Source organism: Oryctolagus cuniculus, chromosome 19, assembly GCF_964237555.1.
Source record: "Oryctolagus cuniculus chromosome 19, mOryCun1.1, whole genome shotgun sequence".
Lineage (NCBI taxonomy): Eukaryota > Metazoa > Chordata > Mammalia > Lagomorpha > Leporidae > Oryctolagus > Oryctolagus cuniculus.
The window spans coordinates 64,950,206-64,966,842 of NC_091450.1; the positions used below are offsets into that span (position 1 = coordinate 64,950,206).

Consider the following 16,637-nt stretch of genomic DNA (forward strand, 5'->3'; position numbering starts at 1 on the left):
GGTAATTTCACTTCCTAAGTATCTCTTTAATCCACCCATTGGCGTCTCTCAATACAAACCTGCTATATTGGAACATGTACAGAAATATCTGGTAGTTAACTACATCATTTTAATATACAGTTGCAATAATTTTACTTCACAATTACTTGTACAGGACGGTTTTTCTACAATGTAGGAAACAATAAAATGTAAATATGTCCTGAAGAAGCAAGAGATCCCAAAAGGAGAAGAAATTCAAAAAAACTTTGAGAACCTACTAAATGAAATAATTATTGGCAATTACACAGGTCTTTCATGAGACGTGGACATCCTGATAGAAGAAGCTCAAAGAATCCCAAGCTGACTCATTCAAAAGAAGATCTTACCCAAGGCATCTTGTAGTCAAACTGTCAAAAGTAAGGGATAAGAAGAGAATGCTAAAAACAGTAAGAGAACAGCAACAGTTACACATAAGGGAAAATCAATTAGATTAACTTCAGACCTCCCTGCAGACATCCCACAGGTAGGAACAGAGTGAGACGATATATTCAAGGTTATAAGGGAAAAAAACTACCAACCAAGATTATATCAGCCAAATTTTGTCCTTTAAAAGTGAAGGACAAAAATTGGTATTTTTCAGGTAAGCAAAAACTGAGAATCAGACCAGTCTTACAGGGAATTCTGCAGGAGGCCATACATTAGAAGTAAGCATCACGAAAGCACATGACACTGCCAACTTCAGGAAGTATAATCAGTATTCAGTATTATACAGAAGGAATAATCAGTATTCAATCCACCAAATGACAGGGTTAGCTCTCATCAGTCAGTAATAATTTTGAATGTAAACAGATTAAATTCTCTAGCCAACGACTTAGGTAGGCTGTCCCAAAAGGAGAAACACCATATATGCTCACTGAGCTGTGGTTACTAATAGGGCACCTAATAGGCAATCCAGATAAAAGATTTTAAGATGGCAGAATAGAGAGGGAGCTCATTGCTCTAGTCTAGAAGATAGTTTTAAGAGGGGAAAAAAGTGGAGATTGCAATCTCAAGAAAGGGAAAAAACTTCAGAGGACACTCCATGCAAAGTAGAGGACACTGGATCTGTGTGGAGGGTGTGGACACACAGAACTCAGTAACCAAGTGGCCAAGAGCATCAACACCAGCTTTGGAGAGTGAGCTGAGATCACTGAAGTAGCCCAAGCCACTGGCGATAAAGCTGAGGGGACAGCCTGGAATGAGTTTGGCTTGGAGCCCTGTGGGAGACAGTGTACCTGCCACCTAGAAGAATAAAGGGGGGGCATATGTTTCTATCTCCCTGAGCCACCCTGCATCAGTATCCTGTAACTAGCTGAAGTATGGCGGGAACCATTTTGGACATACTTATCAGCTGTTCCAGCTTCTGTCCATGTACCCAGCAACCAGCTGAGATGAGACGCCTGAGTCTGGCTGGGAGAACTGACAGGGGTCTGGGCAGTTTTGACTGCGGGAGTCTTGTGTGCTGGGATTGTGAAAACACTGTGGCTGCATGGAAGGGTGCAGGGTGTGGCCGGGTCCCTGAGCAGTCATTCTGGGCTGCTCCACATGCTCAGGTTGCCCTGATTCTCTGGTGAGAGTCATTGCTGCAGGATCCAGGCTCACACTGTGAACTGCACTGATGCTTTGTGTGTTCTTGTGGCAGTGTGGACGAATACAACACTCACTGCGGCTAGAGCTCTGCAACGGGTCTCCTTGGAGCAGAGAAGGTGAGCATGAGAGTATGACAACAGAACTGATAAAACTCTCTCCTGTTACAAAAAAATAAGAGAGATTGGCCGGTGCCACGGCTCACTTGGTTAATCCTCCACCTGCAGCACCGGCACCGCAGGTTCTAGTCCCAGTTGGGGTGCCAGATTCTGTCCCAGTTGCTCCTCTTCCAGTCCAGCTCTCTGCTGTGGCCTGGGAAGGCAGTGGAGGATGGCCCAGGTCCTTGGGGCCTGCACCTTCATGGGACACCAGGAAGAAGCTCCTGGCTCCTCACTTTGGATCGGTGCAGCGCACCAGCCGTAGTGGCCATTTGGAGGGTGAACCAACAGAAAGGAAGACCTTCCTCTCTGTCTCTCTCTTATTGTCTAACTCTGCCTGTCCAAAAAAAAAAGAGATACCAACACCACCATGTTGATTGCAATACGGTTCACAGCAGCCACAAGGAATAAACATGGATTAAACCAAGATTTCCATCATCAGATGAATTACTAAGGAAAACATGGTATAGATTGACGATCAAATGTTATTCAGGACTTACAAATAATGAAATTTTATCAAGTGCATCAAAATGGAGTTACTGGAGGACTTCATCTTAGAGAAATCAGCCAGAAAAAGAAAAATACCACATGTATTACCTTACATGTGAAAGTTAACTTTTTGAAAAATTCAAAACACAAAAACAAAAAAAAATGCCAATGTGTATCACTATTGCTGCAAATATACTCCTAGAAAACACTGTTTGATAACCTGGACAAACCAGTGGTTAAGAACGGAACACTGGGGCCGGAACTGTGGCATAGTGGGTTAAGCATCCATTGTGGTGCCGGCATCCCATATGGGCACCAGTTTAAGTCCAGCTGCTCCACTTCCAATCCTCTTCCTTGCTGATGGCCTGAGAAAGCAATGGAAGATGGCCCAAAGGCTTGGGCCCCTGCAACATAGTGGGAAAGATGGAAGAAACTCTTGGTTCCTGGCTTTGCACTGGGCCACCTCCAGACATTGTGGCCATCTGTGGAATGAACCCATATTTATGGAAGTCCTCTAACTCTATGCCTCCCTCTCTCTGTAACAATACCTCTCAAGAAAACTAATTTTTTTTTAATTTAATGTCCTAAAATAAAAGATCATCATACTTCTCTGGTGGAACTTTATTCTTTCTACCTTTTACCTATGAATATTATGGTTACCCTGAATATTACATGGATTATAATCATATCATGAAAAATAGATGAAAAGAGGAAAGGAAGGAGGGGAAAGGGGGAGAGCAGAAATCCTGGGTTTATTCTTAGAACTGTACCTACACAATGCATGAAATATGTTCTCTTTTCATTCATTTTAAAAATAATTGAAGGGGCAGGGGCTGTGTGGCAGTGTGTTAAAACCCAGGCTTGAAAGGTGGGCATCCCACATGGGCACAGGATCTAGACTCCACTGCTCCTCTTCTGATCTAGCTCTCTGCTATGGACTGGGAAAGCAGTAGAAAATGGCCCAAGTCCTTGGGCCCCTGCACCCATGTGGGAGACCTGGAAGAGGCTCCTCGTTCATAACTTGCGACTGGCTCATTTCTAGCCATGTGGCAATTTGGGAAATGAACCAGCAGAGTGAAGACTTCTCCCTCTATCTCTACACCTCTTTCAGTAATTTTGTCTTTTAAGTAAGTAAAAGTAAATTTTAAAATTTAAATTTTAAAAAGAAAAAAGAATGTTACGTTAGTATAGTTTTAATGATCTGTGATTACTTTAAATTTAGGGTGTATAAATAAAATGGTCATTTTTCCATTCAACTGATTATACTTGTTACTTATATTCCCTATAAACGAGGGTTTCTAATCTTTCCTTGTTTTTAGAAGATCTATTTTGTTTTTCACAAAGACATTGTTACATACAGAGAGTGAGAAAGAAGGAGAGATCTTCCATCTGCTGGTTCACATTTCCAGGTCCCCCACATGGGTGCAAAGTCACAAGCACTTGGGCTGCTCTCTCCTGCTTTGGTGCATTAGCATGGAGTTGGATCAGAAATGGAGTATAAACTGGTGCTGTGGCATCACGAGTAAGGATGCCTCCTGCAGTGCCGGCATCCATATGGGTGCCGGTTTCAAGTCCCAGCTGGTCGACTTCTGATCCAGCTCTCTGCTATGGCCTGGGAAAGCAGTGGAAGATGGCCCAAGTCCTTGGGCCCCTACACCTGCACTAGAAGACCCTGAGGAAGCTCCTGGCTCCTGGCTTCGGATCAGTGCACCTCTGGCCATTTGGACCTTCCAGGGAGTTAACCAGTGGATTGAAACCTCTCACTCACTCTCTCTGCCTCTCTACAACACTGTCTTTCAAATAAATGAATACGTCTTGAAAAAAAAAAAGAAGTGGATTAAATGGGACTTGAATAAGCACCCATAGGGGGATGCCAAACATTGCCCCCACCCCCATTTTTTAGTATCTGAACTTCTTACTTGGTAAAGAATTTAGCTTTTTTTACTAAAATGCAAATATAGAAACTGTCCAAAATGGAAGAAAGTAAGGAAGGGAGGAACAAATGGAGAAAGAAAGGAAGAGGTACACTGGGAGAGACAGCGTTGGAAGGAGAGCAGAAAGAAGGGAATGTTGATTCATAATTGTTCTATAGAACATATTGAAGAATTTTGTTAACCTAAAAAACAAATACATCTACTAGGATGTATTAATCTTTGATGGAGATTTACATAAAATAGGAAAGCACTCAAATTGCAGTAAAATTAAAAATGTAAAATGTGCATGTTCACAAAATTCTGTACAAGGAAAACATGACTTATAAAAATGTAAGTTTGAAAATCTTTCTGTAGAAATAAACTATAAAGTGAGAGTATAAAACTATATAATTCTGCATAAGTGTTACTCAAAAATAACACTGCATTGAAAAGAAAAACCTAAGGAAGAATTTGCATTCCTAATAAATGTGACAGTGTGAAATAAGACAAGGTATAATGGCTCATAAAAGCAAATGGAAACATCAGAGATGGTATAAAAAAACACATGAGGAATAGGAAGTACTACAAAGTATACATTCCAACATAAGGGGAAGATATTTCAAGAACTCCTACCTGGTAAAGTCCTGCAGGACTCCAGTCATCCCCAGCCCCCAAACAACAATTCTGCTCCATGAAAGCAGAAGCTTTCACACAGAGCTGCCTAGAAGGATATGGAAAACATATACCACGACAAAGCTGTGTGCAGTTTATCAAAATGTCTTGAAAGACAACAAACTCACAACTGCTTCTTTCCACAAACTTTTCAAAGTACCTCACATTGGCCCCTGCATTACATTAAATAACTAGAATAAATGCTGGCACATAACAGAAACATCTTTGAAAGACAAGAAATACACCTTTACCAAGAGAGAGTCCTCTGCCCAAATTCACACTTCTATAAGCTGCCCTCAAGCCTCAAATTTCAGTCCAGGCTTGATCAGGTTCTTGTCTTCCTAAGCACAACACCAATCCAGTTTTCTCCCAGATAATCCTCTCCCATCCCTGGTATTCCAGAGACCTTTGTCAAAGTTTCCTGATTGACCATGCACCCATACCACAGTCCCTAAGAAAGACCACACCACACCCATCACCATTTTCTTACCCTCACATTTCCTAAGGTTCTTCCATGCCCCAGGTTCTTCCATGAAATCTAACCCTCCACTCACACCACACTAAATACCTCCATCCCGTCATTCTTAGGCCCAAAATCTAAACCCCAAACTTTTATTAACACGTCTCTCCAAACCAGACTTCTTGGGTTTTGTACTCTGACTCGACAGCACACACTTTTCCTCCAGGTCTCCTTCCCATTTCCTGGATACCCAAGTCTTTCCCTATTACCATGTTCTTTGGCCCCTAATTCTCTACAGAGCCCTGGGGAACTCATTCCCCAACATCCTATCCACCCCTGTCTCCATGCTCTCCAAATCTACTGAAGCCCACCAGGCCCCTACATTTCTCCCCATGCCTGTGGGGCTGCCCCACATGACCCTCCTTGCCACGGGGTAAGGGCACATCACTGTCAGCCTGGGCCGCCCAACCCCAGGGAACGGGCTTTCCCTTCCCTTCCCCTTGTGCATCCAGACATGGCACTACTGGGGCAGCCACATCTACTCACCAGTTGCTCCTCTCCAGGATGAAGGCCCAGCTGGCATTGAGCAGGAAGCTGTGCAGTCTCTCCGGGAATGGGAGATTACTTGGCAGCTGAGCTTCAGCGTCCACTCTGGGTTAGTTTCACATCCAGATCTTCTGGGAGGGAGGAGGGGAGGCAGACATCGCTTCTCGGCTTCTTCATGGCTGAGCCGCTGCCCACCCCCACTGACTCTGAACCTGTGGATTTCGGGGGTGAACGCTGCTGGAAGTCACGGGATCCCGTCTCCTTTGAGGCAGCCCCTGGGCATCTCTGTCCTGTTAGCTTAAATACGCAAGTGCCAGCCAACTAACACCTCCCCCTTCCTCCCAGGAAACACAGTGTCAGTGGAGGAGGCCAAGCTACCTTGATGAATCAGGGGAAGCAGCCTTAGCTCTAAATGGCACTGTGGCCCTGTGCTTATCACAATCAGAAATGCTCCATGGACATCATCGATTCCCATCTAGCCCACCAGAATCTCAGGGCAGTATGGAGCTCTCTAGACCTCTGGGCTGACACCCAGACAGTCCCGTTGGTGTAGCGCTCTGACAAACTACCCGTGGTCAGGGTACTGAATGGAGGATACCTGCCCAGCATCCTTGGCCTAGTCGGTGGCCAGGGCTGCTGCCCGGAGTCAGACAAGCAGGCCTGGTGCTGTGTTACAGCACGTTAAAGCCATGGCATGCAGTGCTGTCTTTCCATGTCGGTGCCAGTGTGTGTTCTGGCTGCCCAACTTCCAATCCAGCTCCCTCCTAATGTGCCTGGGGAAGTGGTGGAGGATGTCCCAATTCCTTGGGCCCCTGCAGCCACATAGGAGACCCAGAAGAAGGTCCTGGATCCTGACTTCATATTGGCTCAGTTTGGCCATCACGGTCATTCCAGGAGTGTACTGGCAAATGGAAGACCTCTCTCACTCTCATACTCTCTCAATCTCGTTCACTTGCACTTGTTCTGTTTCTCTCTAATTCTTTTATTATTTTATTGATTTTTTTTGACAGGCAGAGTTAGACAGTGAGAGGGAGAGACAGAGACAAAGGTTTTCCTTCTGTTGGTTCACCTCCCAAATGGCCACTATGGCAGTGCTACGCCAATCCAAAGCCAGGAGCCAGCTGCCACCTCCTGTTCTCCCATGCGGGTGCAGGTGCCCAAGCACTTGGGCCATCCTTCAATGCCCTCCTGGGCCACAGCAGAGAGCTGGACTGGAAGAGGAGCAGCTGGGAATAGAACCTGGTGCCCATATGGGATGCCGGCATTACAGGCGGAGGATTAGCCAAGTGAAACATGTTGCCGGCCTTCTCTCTAATTCTTAGAAACAAATGAAATAAATGTTTTTATTTAAAAAAACCCACATTATTATCTCATTAGATAGAGAAATAACCTGAAAGATCCAATCCCATTCGTGATAAAAAAAAAAAAAACTTCCACAAAGTAGGTATAAAAGGAATAGGCATCAAAATCTTAAAGGCTATGTATCACAACTCAACAGCCAATGTCATCCTGGATGGGCAAAAAGTGAAAGCATTTTTGTCAAACATTTAACAACACAAGGATATCCATTTTTAAAATTCTTACTGAATGCAGTACAGTAAATTTTCACAAGAGAAAGAAAGGAGAAGAAAGAAATAAACAGCACCTAGATTATGAAAGAGAAAGTAAAATTCTAAAAGCTTACAGGTGGCATGATATGGTACCAGAAAAAAACTAAAACAATCCACCAAAAACACTGCTAGAACTGGTGAAACAATTAAGTGAAGTTTCAGGTTATGAATAAACATAGTGTGTAAGCAGCAGTGTTTATACATTAATGATGAACTCACTGACAGAGCAATCAACAAGTATCCCAAGGACAATAACAACATAAATAAAAAGTTTAGGAAAAAATTTAACCAAAGAAGTCAAAGAGCTCTAAATAAAAATCACCATACACTGATGAACGAAATCACCAAGGACACAAAAGTGGAAAGATTTCTCTTTTGGTGGATTTGAAGAATCAGTATAATTAAAATCTCTACGTAACGCTACCTAAAGATTCAATTAAATTTTCATCAAAACACCAATGACGTTTTTTACAGAATTATATACCACAAACCTATAATTCAAACAAAATCACAGAAGACACAGAATAGATAAGGTGTTTCTGAGCAAAAAGTGAAACAAAGTTAGCCTGGATACCTCACAACACCTGATTCAAAGCATTCTACAAATGACACTAAACAAAATATCATAGCACTTGCATAAAAAGTGACACACAGACCAATGGAAGAGAACAAGGCGAGCTCCAATATTAATCAAAATATGTTCAATACCATATTTTTACAAAAGGTCTCAGACCATCCATTGAAGTTCTTCAACAAGTGGTGTTGCCAAAAATGGATGTATTTGTGTAGAAGATTGAAATTAGATTCATAACTCCAATAAAATATAAAAATCAACTCAAAATGGATTGGAGACCTAAATCTATGACCCAGGACTGTGAAGCTTTTTGAAGGAAATACAAAGAAAGCTCCAAGACACTGGAATAGGGGATGACTCTTAGACAAGACCCTCAAAGCCGAGGCAGCAAAATCAAAACCTAACAAATGGGATCAAATGAAATGAAAAGCTTTGCACAGCAAAGGAAATCATCACAGAGTGAAGATTCATTCACAAGAATGACCAAAGGATACTTGTCAGCAACCTATATGAAAAGGGTTAATATCAGGAATACATCTGCAACTTAAAAAAAAACACCAATAAAAAACCCAACCAATCCAGTTATGAAGTAGCCAAAGGAGCTCAACAGACAGTTCCCCATAGATATACAGATGGCCAAGAAATATAGGAAAAATGCGCAACATCACAAGCTATCAGGGAAATGCAAATCCAACCCACAATGAGATATTAGCTCACACGTACATACTGGCTAAAACCCAAAGGACGGAGAGTCACAATGAGGAGGAAGATGTGGGAAAAGGGAAAAACTTACCCACTGGTGGTAAAAATGTAAATTAGTGCAGACGCTGTGGAAAACGGTATGGAGATTTCTTAAAAAACCAGACAGACTTGCCATACGATATGGAGCAATCCCTCTACTGGCTATAACCCAAAACACATGAACATACTGTATCAGAGAGATACGTACACCACAATATTTATTGCAGTATGCTTCACAGCAGCGAAAACAAGAAATTGACAAAGTCTTCTAACATCATTGTTGAATGGGTAAGAATAATACTACACACACACACACACACACACACACACACAGTGAAACAACCTTACAAATCCCTCTTTCCACAAACTTTTTCAAGGACCCACATGACGCTCTCTGCATTACCTTAAGTAACTACAACAAATGTGGGCACATCACAGACACTCCTTTGAAACCCAAGAAAAACACGTTTACCAATAGAAAGTCCTCTGCTATAATTCTGACTTCTACAAACTGAATACAAGCCACAAACTTCATTCCCAGGCTATGTCAGGTTCTCCATGTACCTAAGCCCCCTATCAACACTTATCTGATTTCAACTAAGATCTTCTCCATCTCTTGGTAGTTGGGAGACTTTGGTCAAATTTCCTGATTAACTCAGCACCCATTCCCCAGTACCTTCTGAAAGGTCCCTCTGACCACCTCCTGATATCCTTTCCCTCACTTTAACTAAGGTTGCTCCCCAGGCCCTGTCCCGCATCTAACACTCTGAAGCTCCACTAGTTCTTACAAGTAGTTCTACCAGCTCCTCCCTATTACAACTCTCCTCAAAGTCACCTGCCTTCCTCCATGCAATCCTTCTATTTTCCCTTTCTATCACTGGATGGTGACATACAGAAATAACCTGTTTCCAGCTCCCAAAACCTTGCATGAACCAGGTTCTTCCATGGCATCTAACCCTCCACTCCCACTGCATGAAGTACTTGCAATCCCATCGTCCTTAGCCTGAAAATCTGAAACATAACAACTATTACCACGTCTCTCCAAAGCAGACTTCTTATCTTTTGTACTCTGAGTCAACACATGCAGTTTTACTCCCAGGTCTCCCTCCCACTGCCTGGAGACACAGTCTTCCCTTCTTAACATGCTCTTTGGCCCCTAATTCTCTGCAGCGCCCAAGGGAACACATTCACCAACATCTTATTCACCTCTGTCTCTGTGGCCAACACTCTATTCTAGGAATGCTAGGCCCCCACATTTCTGTCTCCACATGTCTATAGGGCTTCCCCACTTGACCCTCCTTCCCAAAGCTTGGAAGTCCACCTTGCTCTCAGCCTCGCCAGCCCAACTCCAGGGAACAGAGGTCCCTTCCCTTCCCTTCTCTCCCCCTTGGCCCAAAGGCTGCCATCTACAGGACGCAGCCACGTCTACTAACCAGTTGCTCCTGTCCAGGGTGAAAGCCCAGCCGGGTTTTACAAGGAAGCTGAGCAGGCTCCAGAAATGGAAGATGACCCAGCAGCTGAACTTCAGCGTCAACTCGGTGTCCAGTTTCATATCCATGAAAATGTCTACAATAAAAATTAATAAACATTAAAGAAATGGAAGAAGACACACAAAAATGGAAAAATCTGCCATGTTCATTCATTGGTAAAATCGACAAAATGAAAATTTCCATTCTTCCATAAGCAATTTAGAGACACAATGGAATCCCAACCAAAGGACAAATAACATTTTGCCCAGATGGAAAGAAAACAATGCTAAAATTCATATGAAAACACAGAACATCTGAATACTGAAAGCAACCTTATACAACATTGACAAAACTCAAAGCGTTGCAATAACAGATTGTAAGACACAGAACAGAGTAGTTACAATCAAAACAGCTTGGTACAGGCAAAAAAAAAAATGACATATAGAACAATGGAACAGAAAAGAAACACCTGAAATAACGCACACATCTACAACTACTCTGTCTTTAAAAAGAGCTAAAGATCAGGCCGGCGCCGTGGCTCACTAGGCTAATCCTCCGCCTAGCGGCGCCGGCACACCAGGTTCTAGTCCCGGTCGGGGCACCAGATTCTGTCCCGGTTGCCCCTCTTCCAGGCCAGCTCTCTGCTGTGGCCAGGGAGTGCAGTGGAGGATGGCCCAGGTGCTTGGGCCCTGCACCCCATGGGAGACCAGGAAAAGCACCTGGCTCCTGGCTCCTGCCATCGGATCAGCGCGGTGCGCCGGCCGCAGCGCGCCGGCCGCAGCGGCCATTGGAGAGTGAACCAACGGCAAAGGAAGACCTTTCTCTCTTTGTCTCTCTCTCTGTCCACTCTGCCTGTCAAAAAAAAAAAAAAGAGCTAAAGATCAATCCCAGGTGCAAAGGACAGTTTCTTCAAAAAATGGTCCCGAGAAAACTGGACCTCCACATGCAGAATGCTGAAAGAAGCCCGATACCTTACACCTTATACAAAAAGCAACTAAAAACACTTCAAGGAACAAAATCTAAAACTGAGTATCATCAAATTACAAGAAAACACTAGTCCACTATGGGTACAGGTTCACATCCCTGTGCTCCGTGGGGGGAGGGGAGGCTGACACCAGCGTCTCGGCTTCCTCACAGTTGAGCTCCCACCCACCCCCACTGCCTCCAAACCTGTGCATTTGGGGGGAGAACACCACTGGGAAGCCCCGGATCCCACATCCTTTGAGGCAGGCCCTGGGCATTTCACTGTCCATAATCTCAAAAGCAGCAAATCCCTCCCGCACTCTCCAAGCCTCCCGTGCCGCTGCCGCCAATAACACCGCCAGCCTACCACGACACCACTCCCGCAGACATCTCCTACTTCTTCCCGAGGCCTACTGCTCAAGCGCCATCCAACTAACACCCGCCCCTTCCTCCCAGGATACACAGCGTCAGTGGAAGAGGCCGCACTGCCTTGATTAACCAGGGGCAGCGACCTGAGCCCCAGCCTGACATGCCCACCCTGTGCTCACCATGACCAAATGTGCTCCAAGGGCATCGTTGCTCCCAATGCAGCCCATCAGAAGCTCAGGGCAGTGTGGAGCTCTCTAGACCTCCAGGCTGACACCCAGACACTCCTGCATGGTGCAGCGCTCTGCCAAACTGCCCATGGTCAGGGTACTGAACGGCAGATACACGCCCAGCATCCTTGCCCTTCTCTGTCCCGGGGCTGTTGCCAGGAGTCAGACAACCAAGTGCACGATGTGTTGCGCTCTGGACAGAGAGGTAGGGTGGGGACAATCACTGTGTACCTAAATCGCATTTATGAAATGCATGGAATTTGGATCTCTTAAATACAAAACATATCTTATGAGAACACCTGCACTGCCTTCTCTTGGTCATTTCCTCGCCCCTCCCCTTATGTCACAATTGTAGGTGACTCAGTCGCTCATCACTTTCTCCATGGGAACAGACTGCCTTGCTGGAAGTCCTAACTCAGAACATTTCATCCCACACTTGCAGAATGCACATTCTTCTCATCAGTCCCTGGAACTTTCTCTAGGACACAACATATGATAGGCCATAAAACTAGCTTAGTAAACTCAGTAACTGAAATCATTTCACGCATCTTCTATGACCAAAATTCAAGGAAACGGGAAATCAACAACTCAAGAAACTCCAGAACATATGCAAACACATGGAGACCGAACGACATGCTCCTGAATGAATGGTGGGTCGTAGGAGAAATCAAAATGGAAATCAAGAAATTTCTGGAAATGATTGAAGATAACAGCACAACACAGCAAAACGTATGGGACACAGCAAATACAATGTTAAGAGGACACTTTATAACAACTTGTGCCTACCACAAGATATTGGAAAGGCATCAAATAAATGAGCTTTTCAATGCATCACAAAACCTGGAAAACCAACATATCAAACTCCAAATTAGTAGGATGACAGAAATCATGGAAATTTGAGAAGAAATAAACAAAGTTGAAGCAAAAACATTACAAAAGATCACTGAAATGAAATGCTGATTAAAAAAATTTAGAAACTTGCTGAAAATCTCCAAAACAAACAAACAAACAAACAAAAAAACAGGAATAAGACCCCAATGAGTAAAATCATAAACAAAAAACAAACTTTAATAACAGAAACCCAATAAATAAAAAAAACCATCGGAATTACTACAATGTACTGTTTGCCAATGAATTGGTCACTCAATAAGTCTGCTTTTCATTTAAATAAATATTAAAAAACATATGATTATTTCAAATAGATGAAAACAGCTGGAAAAATGCAACATCGTTTCAGAAAGAAAACCTTAGGGAAACTGACTGTAGAAGAACATTCCTCAACACAATCAAGGCAATTTATGTCAAACCGACTGATAGCATCTTATGAATGGGGACAAGTTGGAAGTATTCCCAACTACGATCTGGAATCAGACAAGGATGCACCCTCATTATTGCTATTCAAGATAGTTCTGGAAGTTTTAGACAGAGCCATTAGGCAAGAAAAAGAAATCAAATGGATACAAATTGGGACGGAGGAAGTCAAAGTATCCCTCCTTCAGAATGACATGATTTTTTAAATGGGGGAACCAAGAAACTCCACTACGAGATTATTAGAACTCAGAGTTTGGAAAAGTGGCAGGATATAAAATCAACACACAAAAATCAATAGAATTTGTATACACACAATGTCATGGATGAGAGACAACTTCAAAGATCCATTCCATTCACAATAGCTACTAAAATTTAAATACCTTTGAGTAAAGGTAACCAAGGAGGTTGAAGATTTAAAAAGCAACTCCAATACTTTTCCAGCTATTTCAAAATATTGAGCTGGATAGAATAGGATTCAACTCTAACAAGCACTTTTTGTGAGGCCAGAATTACTCTGACCACAAAAGATAGCTAAACATTGAATGTAAACAAAACTGCTGGCCTAGATCCTAAATGAAAAAGATGCAAACATTCTCAACAAAATTCTAGCCAAACAAAACCAAAATCACACGCAAAAGCTCATGTATAACCTTCAATTGGAATTCATCCCAAAAATGCCATGATGTTCCACATTTTCAAATTAATACACATGATAAATTATATCAAAATAATTGAAGAACAAAACCACATTGTCAGCCAGCGCCGTGGCTCACTAGGCTAATCCTTCGCCTTGCGGCACCGGCACACCGGGTTCTAGTCCCGGTAGGGGCGCCAGATTCTGTCTCGGTTGCCCCTCTTCCAGGCCAGCTCTCTGCTATGGCCCAGGAGTGCAGTGGAGGATGGCCCAAGTACTTGGGCCCTGCCACCCCCTGGGAGACCAGGAGAAGCACTTGGCTCCTGCCATCGGATCAGTGGGTGCGCCGGCCACAGCACGCCGGCCGTGGCGGTCATTCGAGGGTGAACCAACGGCAAAAGGAAGACCTTTCTCTCTCTCTCTCTCACTGTCCACTCTGCCTGTAAAAAAAAAAAACAAAAAAAAAAAAACAAAAAAAAAAACAAAAAACAAAAAAAAACACATTGTCAGGGCCAGCACTGTATTGCAGTGGTTTAAGGCCACAACACACAATGCCTCCATTCATATGTGTGCCATTTCGCGTCCAGGCTGCTCCTCTTCCAATCTACCTCCCTTCTAATGTGCCTGGGAAAGTGGCAGAGGATGTCCCAATTAGTTGGGCCCTTTCAGCAACATGGGAGACTTGGAAGAAGCTTCTGGATCCTGACTTCATACTAGCTCAGTTTGGCCATCGAGGTCATTTAGGGAATAAACTAGCAAATAGAAGACCCCTCTCCCTCTTTTCCTCCCTCCCTTTCTTTTGCTCTTGCTCTACCTCTATCAATCTATATAATTCTTGCAAACAAATGAAATAAATCTTTTGAAAAACCACATTATCATATAATTAGATACAGAGATATCAATAGAGTAAAAAAGGATTAAAAAACTTCACAAAATAGATACAGAAGGAATACATATCGAAATCATAACGGCTATGTATGACATGCCAACAGCCAATGTCATGCTGGATGGGGAAAATGTGAAAGCATTTTTGTCAAACATGTAACAACACAAGGATGTCCCTTTTTACCACTCTTTCTGAATGTAGTACTGTAAATTTTCACAAAAACAATGAGGAAGAAGAAACAAATAATCAGTAAATAGGTTTGAAAATTGAACATCAAATTCTAAGGGCTTGCTGGTGACATGATATTGTAACAGAAATACTAATACAATGAACCCAAAACACTGCTAGGACTGGTGAAACAATTAAGTGAAGCTACAGGTTACAAATAAACATACTGTAGAAACAGCAGTGTTTAATACATTAAAGATGTTTTAAAGCTCTATAATCAAAATTACCATATCTTGATAAAAGAAATCACCAAGAACAGAAATAATGAAATGATATTTCTTTTGATGGATTCGAAGAATGAGTATCATTAAAATGTCTACCTTGGCCAGCGCCACAGCTCAATAGGCTAATCCGCTTGCGGAGCCGGCACACCAGGTTCTAGTCCCGGTCGGAGCGCCAGATTCTGTGGCAGTAGCTCCTCTTCCTGTCCAGCTCTCTGCTGTGGCCCGGGAGTGCAGTGGAGGATGGCCCAAGTGCTTGGGCCCTGCACTCGCATGGAGACCAGAAGAAGCACCTGGCTCCTGGCTTCGGATCAGCATGGTGCACCGGTCACAGCGTGCCGGCCGCAGTGGCCATTGGGGGTTGAACCAACAGTAAAAGGAAGACCTTTCTCTCTCTCTCTCTCACTGTCCACTCTGCCTGTCAAAAAAAAAAATGTCGACCTTACCTAATGCAATATAAAAATCCATTTAAATTGTTACCAAAATATCAATGACATTCTTTGTGGAAAAACAAAAAAAAATGCCTAAAATTCATACAAATCACAGAAGATCCAGAACAGCTCGGGGGTTCCTTACCAAAAAACAAAACAAAACAAAAGTACCTGGATGCCTCACAACACCTGATTCAAATCAACACTAATTAAAACATCACAGCCGTGGCATAAAATGTGACACATTGACCAATGGAAAAAAAACAATGCAAGTCCCAAAATCAATACCAATATGTAGAGACATCTGATTTTTGATAAAAGGTCTCAGATATTCACTGCTGTAAGGAAAATCTCTTCAAAAACTGGTGTTGGCAAAACTGCATTTATGTACGAGACTGAAATTAGATCCCTTACTCACAGAAAAGAAGAAAATCAACTCAAAATGGATCAAGGACTTAAATGTAAGACCACGGACTATGAAGCTTTTGGAAACAAATGTAGAGTTACTAGAAGACACTTAAGTACAGATTGACTCTTAGAAAAGACCTTCAGGGCAAAGCAACAAAATCAAAACTAATCAAATGGGATTATATGAAAATCAACAGCTTATGGACAGCAAAGGAAATCATCAATAAAGAGTCCTCCAACAGAATGAGCAAAAATATCTGTGAGCTACCTACCTATCTGAAAAAGGATTAATGTCCAGAATACATCTGCAACTTAAAAAAAATAAAATGAAACAATGAATCCAGATATGAAATGGCCAAAGGAGCTGAACAGAGTTCTCCATAGAAATACAAATGGCCGCTGGTGCTGCGGCTCACTAGGCTAATCCTCCACCTGTGGCACCAGACACCGGGTTCTAGTCCTGGTCAGGGTGCCGGATTCTGTCCCGGTTGCCCCTCTTCCAGTCCAGCTCTCTGCTTTGGCCCGGGAGTGCAGTGGAGGATGGCCCAAGTGCTTGGGCCCTGCACCCGCATGGGAGACCAGGAGAAGCACTTGGCTCCTGGCATCGGATCAGCTCGGTGTGCCAACCACAGTGCACCGGCCACAGCAGCCATTGAAGGTGAACCAACGGCAAAGGAAGACCTTTCTCTCTGTCTCTCTCTCTCACTGTCCACTCTGTTAAA

General features: G+C 43.3%; 1 protein-coding gene across 1 annotated transcript in view; it reads right to left on the reverse strand.

Annotated features, from left to right (window-relative positions):
• Window positions 1–16,637, reverse strand: part of LOC127489780 (uncharacterized) — a 278,910-nt gene that overhangs the window by 2,043 nt on the left and 260,230 nt on the right. The window contains exons 24-25 of the mRNA XM_070064726.1: window positions 10,202–10,334; window positions 5,844–6,055 (exon numbers count right to left, since the gene is read on the reverse strand). The gene's annotated coding sequence lies outside the window, so the exon portion shown is untranslated. The remainder of the gene's footprint in view (window positions 1–5,843; window positions 6,056–10,201; window positions 10,335–16,637) is intronic.